The sequence below is a fragment of the Orcinus orca genome, chromosome 13, assembly GCF_937001465.1.
Source record: "Orcinus orca chromosome 13, mOrcOrc1.1, whole genome shotgun sequence".
NCBI lineage: Eukaryota > Metazoa > Chordata > Mammalia > Artiodactyla > Delphinidae > Orcinus > Orcinus orca.
Window position 1 is genome coordinate 8791080 of NC_064571.1, and position 13089 is coordinate 8804168.

Here is a 13089-nt window from a genome sequence, read left to right on the forward strand (position 1 = left end):
CACAAACAGAGACCCCAGCCTCCAACACAGAAGAGAGAAATTTAAAACTGCAAAGGGATATAAAAGGAGAAGAAAAAAGTATGAATCAAAAGAGAGCAGGGAGACTGCCACATCACTTCCCCACCCACATGGCCAGTGCACGGAGCTTTTCTTTCGCTCCTGAGATGATGCACATTTTCTGGTGGGTATGAGGCCTCATAATACTCACAGGCATATCTGAAAACATTGTCTGACCATGCCACTTACGAAAGAAATGTTAATTTGTCTTCATTTATACAATAAGACTTAATCTTCCCCACCTGAAGTTTGAAAAGATTTTTTAAATTATAAAACCCATGCTGGGAAGGATGCAGCCACCGTAAGAACAAGAGGGGGGAGGTGGGCGGGGGCAGGGGGTGGGGAGGAAGGGGATAAGTTACTTCCTGGAAGAGCAACTAGAAATACAAAAGGCCACTTGTGTCCCACAAGGGTCACTGCTCCAAGGTTCTCATTAGCGGTTCTGCTTAAAAGCTTTTGCATAGCAAAGGAAACCATTGACAAAAAGAAAAGACAACCCACTGAATGGAAGACAATATTTGCAAACTCTATGAGCAATAAGGGATTAATATCCAACATATATAAATAGCTCAAACAACTCAACATCAAAAAAAACAACCTGATTTTAAAATGGTTAGAAGAGCTGAATAGATATTTTTCTAAAGAGGAAATGCAGATGGCTAATGGGCACGTGAAAATCTGCTCAACATTGCTAATCATCAGGGAAATGCAAATCGAAACCACAATGAGATATCACCTCACACCTGTCAGAATGGTATCATCAAAAGAACACAAATAACAAACATTGGTGAAGATGTGGAAAAAGGAAACTCTCGTACACATACACGGTTGATGAAATGTAAAATGGTGCAATCACTATGGAGAACAGTATGGAGGTTTCTCAGAAAACTAAAAATAGAACTACCATATGACCCAGCAATTCCACTCCTGGGTATATATCTGAAAAACAAAAACAAAAACACCATTTCAAAAAGATAATGTACCCCAATGTTCATAGCAGCATTATTTATAAGTAACAAGATATGGAATGGAATCAACCTAAGTATCCATCAACAGATGAATGTATAAAGAAGATGTGATATATATATACACACACAATGGAATACCATTAAGTCATAGAAAAAAAGAATGAAATCTTGCCATTTGCAGCAACATGGATGGACTTGGCAGGTATTATGCTAAGTGAACTGTCAGACAGAGAAAGACAAATACTGTACAATGTCACTTATATGTGGAATCTAAAAAATACAACAAACTAGAGAATATAACAAAAGAGAAGCAGACTCACAGATATAGAGAACAAGCTAGAGGTTACCAGTGGGAAGAGGGGAGGGGGGAGGGGCAGGATGGGGGAGGGGAGTAAGAGGTAAAAATACTATATATAAAATAAGCTACAGACTCCCTCTTGCAAGAACACCGGAATCACAACTAACTGCTGAAGAATCATCGGCAGGAAGACACTGGAACTCACCAAAAAAGATACCCCACATCCAAAGACAAAGGAGAGGCCACAATGAGATGGTAGGAGGGGCGCAATCACAGTAAAATCAAATCCCATAACTGCTGGGTGGATGATTCACAGACTGGCGAACACTTATACCGCAGAAGTCCACCCACTGGAGGGAAGGTTCTGAGCCCCACATCAGGCTTCCCAACCTGGGGGTCCAGCAACAGGAGGAGGAATTCCTAGAGAATCAGACTTTGAAGATTAGTGGGATTTGATTGCAGGACTTTAACAGGACTAGGGGAAACAGAGACTCCACTCTTGGAGGGCACACACAAAGTAGTGTGTGCATCGGGACCCAGGGGAAGGAGCAGTGACCCCATAGGAGACTGAACCACACCTACCTGCTAGTGTTGGAGGGTCTGCTGAACAGGCAGGGGACAGCTGTGGCTCACCAAGGGACAAGGACACTGGCAGCGGAAGTTCTGGGAAGTACTCCTTGGCGTGAGCCCTCCCAGAGTCCGCCATTAGCCCCACCAAACAGCCCAGGTAGGCTCCAGTGTTGGGATTCCTCAGGCCAAACAACCAACAGGGAGGGAACCCAACCCCACCGATCAGCAGTCAAGTGGATTAAAGTTTTACTGAGCTCTGCCCACCACAGCAACAGCCAGCTCTACCCACCACCAGTCCCTCCCATCAGGAAACTTGCACAAGCCTCTCAGAGGCCTCATCCACCAGAAAGCAGACAGCAGAAGCAAGAAAAATTACAATTCTGCAGCCAGTGAAACAAAAACCACATTCACAGAAAGATAGACAAGATGAAAAGGCAGAGGGCTATGTACCAGATGAAGGAACAAGATAAAATCCTAGAAAAACAATTAAATGAAGTGGAGATAGCCAACCTTCCAGAAAAAGAATTCAGAATAATGATAGTGAAGATGATCCAGGACCTCGGAAAAAGAATGGAGGCAAAGATCAAGAAGATGCAAGAAATGTTTAACAAAGATCTAGAAGAATTAAAGAACAAACAAACAGAGATCAGCAATACAATAACTGAAATGAAAAATACACTAGAAGGAATCAATAGCAGAATAACTGAGACAGAAGAATGGATAAGTGACCTGGAAGACAGAATGGTGGAATTCACTGCTGTGGAACAGAATAAAAAAAAAAGAATGAAAAGAAATGAAGACAGCCTAAGAGACCTCTGGCACAACATTAAATGCAACATATTCGCATTATAGGGGTCCCAGAAGGAGAAGAGAGAGGGAAAGGACCCGAGAAAATATTTGAAGAGATTATAGTTGAAAACTTCCCTAACATGGGAAAGGAAATAGCCACCCAAGTCCAGGAAGCACAGAGAGTCCCAGGCAGGATAAACCTAAGGAGAAACAGGGTGAGACACATAGTACTCAAATTGGCAAAAATTAAAGACAAAGAAAAATTATTGAAAGCAACAAGGGAAAAACAACAAATAACATACAAGGGAACTCCCTTAAGGTTAACAGCTGATTTCTCAGCACAAACTCTACAAGCCAGAAGGGAGTGGCATGATATACTGAAAGTGATGAAAGGGAAGAACCTACAACCAAGATTACTCTACCCGGCAAGGATCTCATTCATCTTCTGTGGAGAAATCAAAAGCTTTACAGACAAGCAAAAGCTAAGAGAATTCAGCACCACCAAACCAGCTCTACAAAAAAGGCTAAAGGAACTTCTCTAAGTGGGAAATACAAGAGAAGAAAAGGACCTACAAAAACAAACCCAAACAATTAAGAAAATGGTCATAGGAACATACATATTGATAATTACCTTAAACGTGAATGGATTAAATGCTCCAACCAAAAGACACAGCCTTGCTGAATGGATACAGAAACAAGACCCATTATATATGCTGTCTACAAGAGACCCACTTCAGACCTAGGAACACAAACAGACTGAAAGTGAGGGGATGGAAAAAGATATTCCATGCAAATGGAAATCAAAAGAAAGCTGGAGTAGCAATTCTCATATCAGACAAAACAGACTTTAAAATAAAGACTATTACAAGAGACAAAGAAGGACATTACATAATGATCAAGGAAGCAATCCAAGAAGAAGATATAACAATTATAAATATATATGCACCCAACATAGGAGCACCTCAATACATAAGGCAACTGCTAACAGCTATAAAAGAGGATATCGACAGTAACACAATAATAGTGGGGAACTTTAACACCTCACTTACACCAATCGACAGATCACCCAAAATGAAAATAAATAAGGAAACAGAAGCTTTAAATGACACAACAGACCAGATAGATTTAATTGATATTTATAGGACATTCCATCCAAAAACAGCAGATTACACTTTCTTCTCAAGTGCACACGGAATATTCTCCAGGATAGATCACATCTTGGGTCACAAATCAAGCCTCAGTAAATTTAAGAAAATTGAAATCATATCAAGCATCTTTTGTGACCACAACACTATGAGATTAGAAATGAATTACAGGGAAAACTACATAAAAAACACAAACACATGGAGGCTAAACAATACATTACTAAATAACCAAGAGATCACTGAAGAAATCAAAGAGGAAATCAAAAAATACCTAGAGACAAATTTTGACAATGAAAACACGACGATCCAAAACCTATGGGATGCAGCAAAAGTAGTTCTAAGAGGGAAGTTTACAGCTATACAAGCCTACCTCAAGAAACAAGAAAAATCTCAAATAAACAATCTAACCTTACACCTAATGGAATTAGAGAAAGAAGAACAAACAAAACCCAAAGTTAGCAGAAGGAAAGAAATCATAATGACCAGAGCAGAAATAAATGAAATAGAAACAAAGAAAACAATAGCAAAGATCAATAAAGCTAAAAGCTGGTTCTTTGAGAAGATAAACAAAATTGATAAACCATTAGCTGGATTCATCAAGAAAAAGAGGGAGAGGACTCAAATCAATAAAATTAGAAATGAAAAAGGAGAAGTTATAACAGACACCACAGAAATACAAAGCATCCTAAGAGACTACTACAAGCAACTCTATGCCAATAAAATGGACAACCTGGAAGAAATGGACAAATTCTTAGAAAGGTGTAACCTTCCAAGACTGAAGCAGGAAGAAATAGAAAATATGAACAGACCAATCACAAGTAATGAAATTGAAAATGTGATTAAAAATCTTCCAACAAACAAAAGTCCAGGACCAGATGGCTTCACAGGTGAACTCTATCAAACATTTACAGAAGAGCTAACACCAATCCTTCTCAAACTCTTCCAAAAATTGCAGAGGAAGGAACACTCCCAGACTCATTCTATGAGGCCACCATCACCCTGATACCAAAACCAGACAAAGATACTACAAGAAAAGAAAATTACAGACCAATATCCCTGATGAATATAGATGCAAAAATCCTCAACAAAATACTAGCAAACAGAATCCAACAACACATTAAAAGGATCATACACCATGATCAAGTGGGATTTATCCCAGGGATGCAAGGATTCTTCAATATACACAAATCAATCAATGTGATACACCCTATTAACAAATTGAAGAATAAAAACCATATGATCATCTCAATAGATGTAGAAAAAGCTTTTGACAAAATTCAACACCATTTGTGATAAAAACTCTCCAGAATGTGGGCACAGAGGGAACCTACCTCAACATAATAAAGGCCGTATACAACAAACCCACAGCAAACATCATTCTCAATGGTGAAAAACTGAAAACTTTTCCACTAAGATCAGGAACAAGACAAGGATGTCCACTCTCGCCACTTTCATTTAACATAGATTTGGAAGTCCTAGCCACGGCAATCAGAAAAGAAAAAGAAATAAGAGGAATATAAATTGGAAAAGAAGAAGTAAAACTGTCACTGTTTGCAGATGACATGATACTATATGTAGGAAATCCTAAAGATGCCACCAGAAAACTACTAGAGCTAATCAATGAATTTGGTAAAGTTGCAGGATACAAAACTAATGCACAGAAAACTTTTCCATTCCTACACACTAATGATGAAAAATCTGAAAGAGAAATGAAGGAAACACTCCAATTTACCATGGCAACAAAAAGAATAAAATACCTAGGAATAAATCTACCTAGGGAGACAAAAGACCTGTATGCAGAAAACTATAAGACACTGATGAAAGAAATTAAAGATGATATCAACAGATGGAGAGATATACCATGTTCTTGGACTGGAAGAATCAATATTGTGAAAATGACTATACTACCCAAAGCAATCTACAGATTCAATGCAATCCCTATCAAATTACCAATGGCACTTTTTACAGAACTAGAACAAAAAATTTCACAATCTGTATGGAGACACAAAAGACCCTGAATAGCCAAAGAAGTCTTGAGGGGAAAAAACGGAGATGGAGGAATCACACTCCCTGACTTCAGACTATACTACAAAGCTACAGTAATCAAAACAATGTGGTACTGGCACAAAAACAGAAATATAGACCAATGGAACAGGATATAAAGCCCAGAGATAAACCCACGCACCTATGGTCAACTAATCTATGACAAAGGAGGCAAGGATATACAATGGCGAAAAGACAGTCTCTTCAATAAGTGGTGCTGGGAAAACTGCACAGCTACATGGAGAAGAATGAAATCAGAACACTCCCTAACACCATACACAAAAATAAACTCAAAATGGATTAGAGACCTAAATGTAACACCGGACACTATAAAACTCTTAGCGGAAAACATAGGAAGAACACTCTTTGACATAAATCACAGCAAGATTTTTTGATCCACCTCCTAGAGTAATGGAAATTAAAACAAAAAAAAAACAAATGGGACCTAATGAAACTTAAAAGCTTTTGCACAGCAAAGGAAACCATAAACAAGACGAAAAGATAACCCTCAAAATGGGAGAAAATATTTGCAAATGAATCAATGGCAAAGGATTAATCTCCAAAATATACAAACAGCTCATGCAGCTCAATATTAAAAAAAACAAACAACCTAATCCAAAAATGGGCAGATGACCTAAATAGATTTTTCTCCAAAGAAGACATACAGATGGCCAAGAGGCACGTGAAAAGCTGCCCAACATCACTAATTATTAGAGAAATGCAAATGAAAACTACAATGAAGTATCACCTCACAGTAGTTAGAATGGGCATCATCAGAAAATCTACAAACAACAAATGCTAGAGAGGGTGCGGAGAAAAGGGAACCCTCTTGCACTGTTGGTGGGAATGTAAAGTGATACAGCCACTATGGAGAACAGTATGGAGGTTCCCTAAAAAATTAAAAATAGAATTACCATATGACCCAGCAATCCCGCTGCTGGGCATATACCCAGGGAAAACCATAATTCAAAAAAGACACATGCATTCCAGTGTTCATTGCAGCACTATTTACAATAGCCAGGTCATGGAAGCAACCTAAATGCCCATTGACAGACAAATGGATAAAGAATATGTGGTACATATATACAATGGAATATTACTCAGCCATAAAAAGGAAAGAAATTGGGTCATTTGTTGAGACGTGGATGAATGTAGAGACTTTTATACAGAGTGAAGTCATTCAGAAAGAGAAAAACAAATATTGTATATTAACGCATATATGTGGAACCTAAAGAAATGGTACAGATGAACCGGTTTGCAGGGCAGAAATAGAGACACAGATGTAGAGGACAAACGTATGGACACCAAGGGGGGGAAGTGGTGTTGGGGGTGTGTGTGTGTGATGAATTGGGAGATTGGGATTGACATGTATACACTGATGTGTATAAAATTGATGAGTAATAAGAACCTGTATAAAAAAATAAATTAAAAAAAATTCAAAAAAAAGCTACAATGATATATTGTACAATACAGGGAATATAGCCAATATTTTATAAATGGAGCATAACCTTTAAAAATTGTGAATCACTGTATTGTACACCTGTAACTTATATAATACTGTACATCAACTACACTTCAATTTTAAAGAAGAGGAAAAAGTTATAAAACCCATGTTAGGAAGGCTGCAGCCATGGGAGGGTGGGGGAATAAGTTGCTTCCTTGTAGAGCAACCAGGAAATACAAAAGAAAAGGCCACTTGTCTCCCACAGGGTCACTGCTCCAGGGTTCCTGTTATCCCTTTGCTGGCCTCAGCAGCACCCCACAAACACAGTGCTCCAGCCATCAAAACCTCTTTTGGTTTCCAAAAGGATGTTCTCTCTCCTCCATATGCTGCTGCTTGTGCCTGGAATACTCTTTCCTCACCTTTTCCATGGCCAAATCTCACTCATCCTACAGGGGACTCAGCTTAGACGTTACTTCCGACAGGAAGTCCACCAGATTGACCCCCTCTCAGCTAGGTCAGGAGTCACTTCTGGACCACCAGGGCCCCATGGCCTTCCACCATCACCGCAGCAATTACTTGGGGTCTGTGTACCCATGACACACATCTCCAGAATAGGCACATGGTAAATACTGGAGGAGTGAAATATGTGGAGAAAGAGGTGAGTTCTGGTGGCCTCGGGACCATGAAGAGAGGGGTGGAGGTCCAGGTTGTGGTCAGCATTTGAAAGAACATTCTAAGAATTCTAGTTCACGACCCAGCCTGGGCTGCCTTGGTAGGTAATGAGCTGCTCATCACAGGAAGTTATGCAAGAAGATGTCAGAAACTGCTTCCCTCAGCCCCTGTGCTTCACACCTAGGGAGCCTAGGCCAAAGCCAGTCCTCCTTCCAGGCATTTGTCCAGTGCCCTCTGCCCCAAGCTACTCCTTGTGCCTTGTATTCTCTCCTCTTGCTCGGAAGGCTGCCCAGGGGAGATTGGCGGCGGGGGGTGGGGGGCGGGGAGGTGCACAGGGGCTGTTCCCACAGCTTTGGGTAGCCCAGTCCATTCCTCAGAAGCCCTCGGGGGCTGTGACTCTCACTCTGAGAAGGCTCCTGGTACATGAAAGCCTTAGAATGAGTCCCACCTGGGCTCAACCAACACTACATCCACCATGACAGTAGGCATCACGCAGGGACCATGTGTGGAGCCTGGGCTAGTCTGTGCTCAGAGCCTTGTGTGTGCCCAGCCCCAGAGGTTCACACCTCACTTGGACTGAAGCCAAAACCCTGCACACTCTGCCCCCACCCCTCCCGCCTGACCCTTGCTCACCCTGCCCAGCTTCACTGGCCTCCTCGTTGTGCCTCAGGGCCTTTGCACAAGCTCTTCCTGCCACCTGGAACACTCTCCCCACCAGGTATCAGCATGGCTGTTTTCTCTGATGCCCACAACTCTTCTGTCCCTAGGGGAAAGTCCCTGCACCTGCCCAAAGTCTGTGGCTCAGACCCCCCTGACCCCACAAATCCAAGGCCTGTCCAAGCCCCCTCAGACTGGGGCTTACAGTTCAAGGGAAGGAGCCTGATCAAGGGGCCTCTGACACAGCATCCAGCCCTTTTGCCCCACTTGAACCAACGATTCCAGCCCCAGGGCCAGTCTTCAGGAGAGGGGGGGTCCCACCTCTTTCCCTGTGAGCAGGGCCCAGAGCCCCCAGAGACCTGCTACAACTGATACACACATACAGTAAGTGCTCAACACGTGTGAGTGGAAGTGAGAAGTGCAGATGGAGAGAGCAAGATGGAAACAGAGAGAGGTGGACAGAGAACAAAAAACACAGGAAAAAGGAAAGATGCGGGGAGCTGATCTCCACTAACTACACCCCCAAGACACACCCCACACAACACCCAGACTCCAGCAGACAACTGCCCGAGGTCTGTCAGCACTGACCACCTGCAACACATACTCACCACTAAGTCAGCAGCTGGAACTCCCCAGCAGCCATCCCAGACCTCAGCTGTCAACTGTGTGGAACAAGGCACCCCAGCAGCCAGCCTCCCCAAGCCAAGGACAACCACTGACCCCCAACAGCCCAGCTCAGGAACAAGACATGGCACCAGGGCATGGAACACCCCACACAGACCCAGCAGCCTGAGCCTTGTACCAGCGCAGCTGCCCCAGATCTTTACAACAACTGCTTACCCACGACAGTCAGACCCCCACGGCAAAGCCCGACTCCCCGGCAACAAGCCTCACCCACCTCTACCGCCAAGCCCAAGAACACCTACCCCTAGAGCCACACAGTGGCTGGACACTCCCTGGCCCCCGAAGCGCTGTCTTCTGAGTCCCCAAGCGCACCCCCGCCCAGCCAACAATAATATAAGGACCAAAGATAACAGAGCCTTTGCGGAGGTGCACGTGGCCTAGGACTGGCGCTCAGTTAGCATCAAGAAGGCCGTGGCTGGTGAACAACAGGCACCCCCAGCAGCTGCAGCATGTAGGCAGCCGGGCCATGGGCCAGAGGACTGGCGGTGGGGGGGATGGGGCAGTGACACCCACAGAAGAAACAAAGAAACAGGAAGGAGGTCAGAGTCTGGTGATGAGAAAGGGCAAGAAGGGAAGAGGTGGCCCATGGGGAGTAGGTGGCCATGAGGACCAGATGGTTGTGAGAAAGACCCTTCCAAAATGGAGCTCAGCACTGGGGTCTGATGCTCCACGGGGCAGCTGTGCTGGGCACCTGGCCCTGGCCTGTCCCCTGTCCCTTCCCTGGGCAGCAGCCTCCTTCTCCCTCTCGGGGCACTGGTGTCAGAAGCAGCAGAACCCAGGGAGGAGGAGAGGGGAGGGACCCTCAGGGTTGAGAAGCCCAAGGATGGGGTCAAAAGGGGCAACAGAGACAACAGTGGATAGAGAGATAGGGGCAGAGACAAGGAGACAGAGACACAGAAAGAGGCAGAGGGGAGAAGGTTCTTTCTTCTTAAGGGACTTAAGACTATCACAGAGAAATAGAGATGGAGCAGAGAGGGAGACAGAGTGGGGAGGACAGAGCTGGGAAGAGAGGCTGAAACAGGCGGGGGAAGTAATGCTGTACGCCACCCCAAGGACCCCCGCAGCCCCCTGAAGGCCAGTGGGCTGAGCCAGGTCCCTACCTGCACACAAGGCTTCCCTCCCGGCTGTGTCGCAGTGAGTCCCATGAGCCTCATGCAGCCTCCAAGCTCCTCAGTGTGGGAGGGAGTCACCAGCACTTCCATAAAGGTGACACCCAGACCCCACCTGCAGCTCATAGCTTGCCGGTGGGAACTGACCCCCCGACACACACACCTGGTGTCTTCTCAGGGACCAGAGGCTGGCTCAGGGGGTCAGCAGGGTGCAAACATCCCCACCAGGGAGGGCGCGGAGAGCAGAAGACCCTCTCGTCCAGCCACTGGGGACCCATCAAGGAGGCTTGGGTTGGCCAAAGCCAGAGCCCCCTACCCCTGGAGGGCAGGAGGAAGGGGAGGCCTTTCTCTCCTTACATCCCAGGACACTCCCCTGCAGGTTTTCTAACTCCTTGACCTGGATTTACCTTCTCTTTCTGACCAAACCACCCAAAGAAACTGAGGCACAGAGAGATTAAGAAATTTCCCCCAGTAACTTACTCATACTTTAAGGATAAGTTTTCCTTGTGGACATTAGTAAAATGGGGATGAAAATAATTCCGACAGGAAGGGAACAGTAGATGCAAAGGCCCAGAGGTGAGAGTCAGCATGAATATGTTTGGGGAACCCTGGAAGAGGATGGAGGAAATTGGTCAGAGCTGCTAGTAGAAAAGACCCTTCAAGCGGTTCTGGGGTGAACGGATTGCAGGGGACGGGACTAGGGACCTGTGAGACCAGGGAGGAGCCTGGGGTCCTGCTCCAGGCAGAAGAAGATGACCAAAGTGGGGCAGGAGGCGAGAGCCGGGTTTGAGCAGCTGAGCGGTCTTGGCTTGGGGAACACCGCCACCTGGTGGTATATATGTGGAACTACACCCTCTTCATTGGTTCGTTCAACAGTCATTTATTGCGAGCACATAGCGTTCTCAATGTATTTGACCCCCAGAACGGATCACTTTTAACACCTCCTCCCCATAAAATAATGTTATCTTCAGCAATAATCATAACATGAAACAAATAATAATGATGACCACAAAAGAAATGCAGACAACGAAAATGTATTTCCCTCTGACATAATAATACTTTATGTAACAACGTAAATAATTATCCAGTAACTAACAGGTGGATTTAATAAAACTGAAATATCTGCAAACAATACAATTTCGGAAGCCATGAAATTGTACCACTGATGTAAGTTTTCTTGATTTGTTCATTAGTTTTAAAACAATTAGTTAAAAAACAATTTTTGCATTTTAATGGTGCTATTCAAAGTCAGTAATACAGTTAGCTTATGAACTAATATGTGCATTTACCAACTAAAAATATATCGCATGGCTTGCAAACTTCACTGTTTTACATTTTAAACACAAAACCTTCAAGCGGCTGCAGAGAATGACAAAATGGAAGGAACTGAGTTTGTGTCTTAATCTTTACAATCGCTGTGCTCTGCTCATCTGTTTCGAATCCAAATGCAGGAAGATATCGTCTGGCAGGGCTTGGAGACCCTCAAACAATTGCAAACCATTACAGATTTAGTCCCCAAACAAACACAGAGCTGAGAGTCTTCGTGTGTCTGAAGTTGACTCTCTAACTGGGGGCTCTCTGAACTACTTTCCAGGTAGAATACAAAGTTCATTAAAGAATACGCTAGGGAATTCCCTGGTGGCGCAGTGGTTGAGAGTCTGCCTGCCGATGCAGGGGACACGGGTTCGTGCCCCGGTCCGGGAGGATCCCACATGCCGCGGAGCGGCTGGGCCCGTGAGCCATGGCCGCTGAGCCTGCGCGTCCGGAGCCTGTGCTCCGCAACGGGAGAGGCCACAACAGTGAGAGGCCCGCGTACCGCAAAAAAAAAAAAAAATACGCTAACATGAAGCTTACCCATGAATTATTAAAACTCCGTGCGCGGTAAAATCAGAGCAAGGTCCGTACCTAATAACCCCAATGTCAATTTCCTGGTTTCGACAACGCACTCACATCATCAAGGTTCTGGGGTCTCCTCTCGGGCGTCACCAGCCTGGGCCTCAAGCCCCAGTCCCCACACCCCATCCGACAGTGCCACAAAACAGCCCCAGGCTTTCTAGAGCTCCACAAACAAAAAGAAAGAAAATCTACCTTCTCAGAAGCCGCAGAAAATCTCCTTGCCTCTCCCTGGCGCTGAGTGGGTTGCATGGCCGCCCTGGAGCCCGTGGCTCTGCGGGGCCGGGCCAAGAGGAGGCGGCATTGCGGGGCATGGGGGCCAACTGCAGCCGAGCAAGTCCGGAAAAGAAATGCAGGGGCCTGGCTCCACTTCACCCGACCTGTCGGGTTCTGTGCTCCAACACCCCAGTTCATGTGGGGGCACTGAAGCAGCACGCACTTGGAGCCGGGTCTTCTCCTGAGCCGGACTGAGCCGGCCCTCGGGGCATCAGGTGATAAAGATTCCCAGCTGTGACTGTCTGGGCCCAGGGAGGAAGGGGAGGCAGCTGAGAAGGGGCCGAATCACCTGAAGAGACCTTAAAATGCACGGGCTGGGGCGGGATCAGCGTGTGTTAAACTCTCTCCAGGTGATGACAACACGCCGCGAACACGGGCAGCACCTGTCTCACGCCGTCCGTGAGGCTCGGGGAGCTGAGTGGCCAGCAGGCACGCGGCCCCTAAGTCCCCACGCTCACCTGCTGCAGCCCCTCACGCTGGTAAA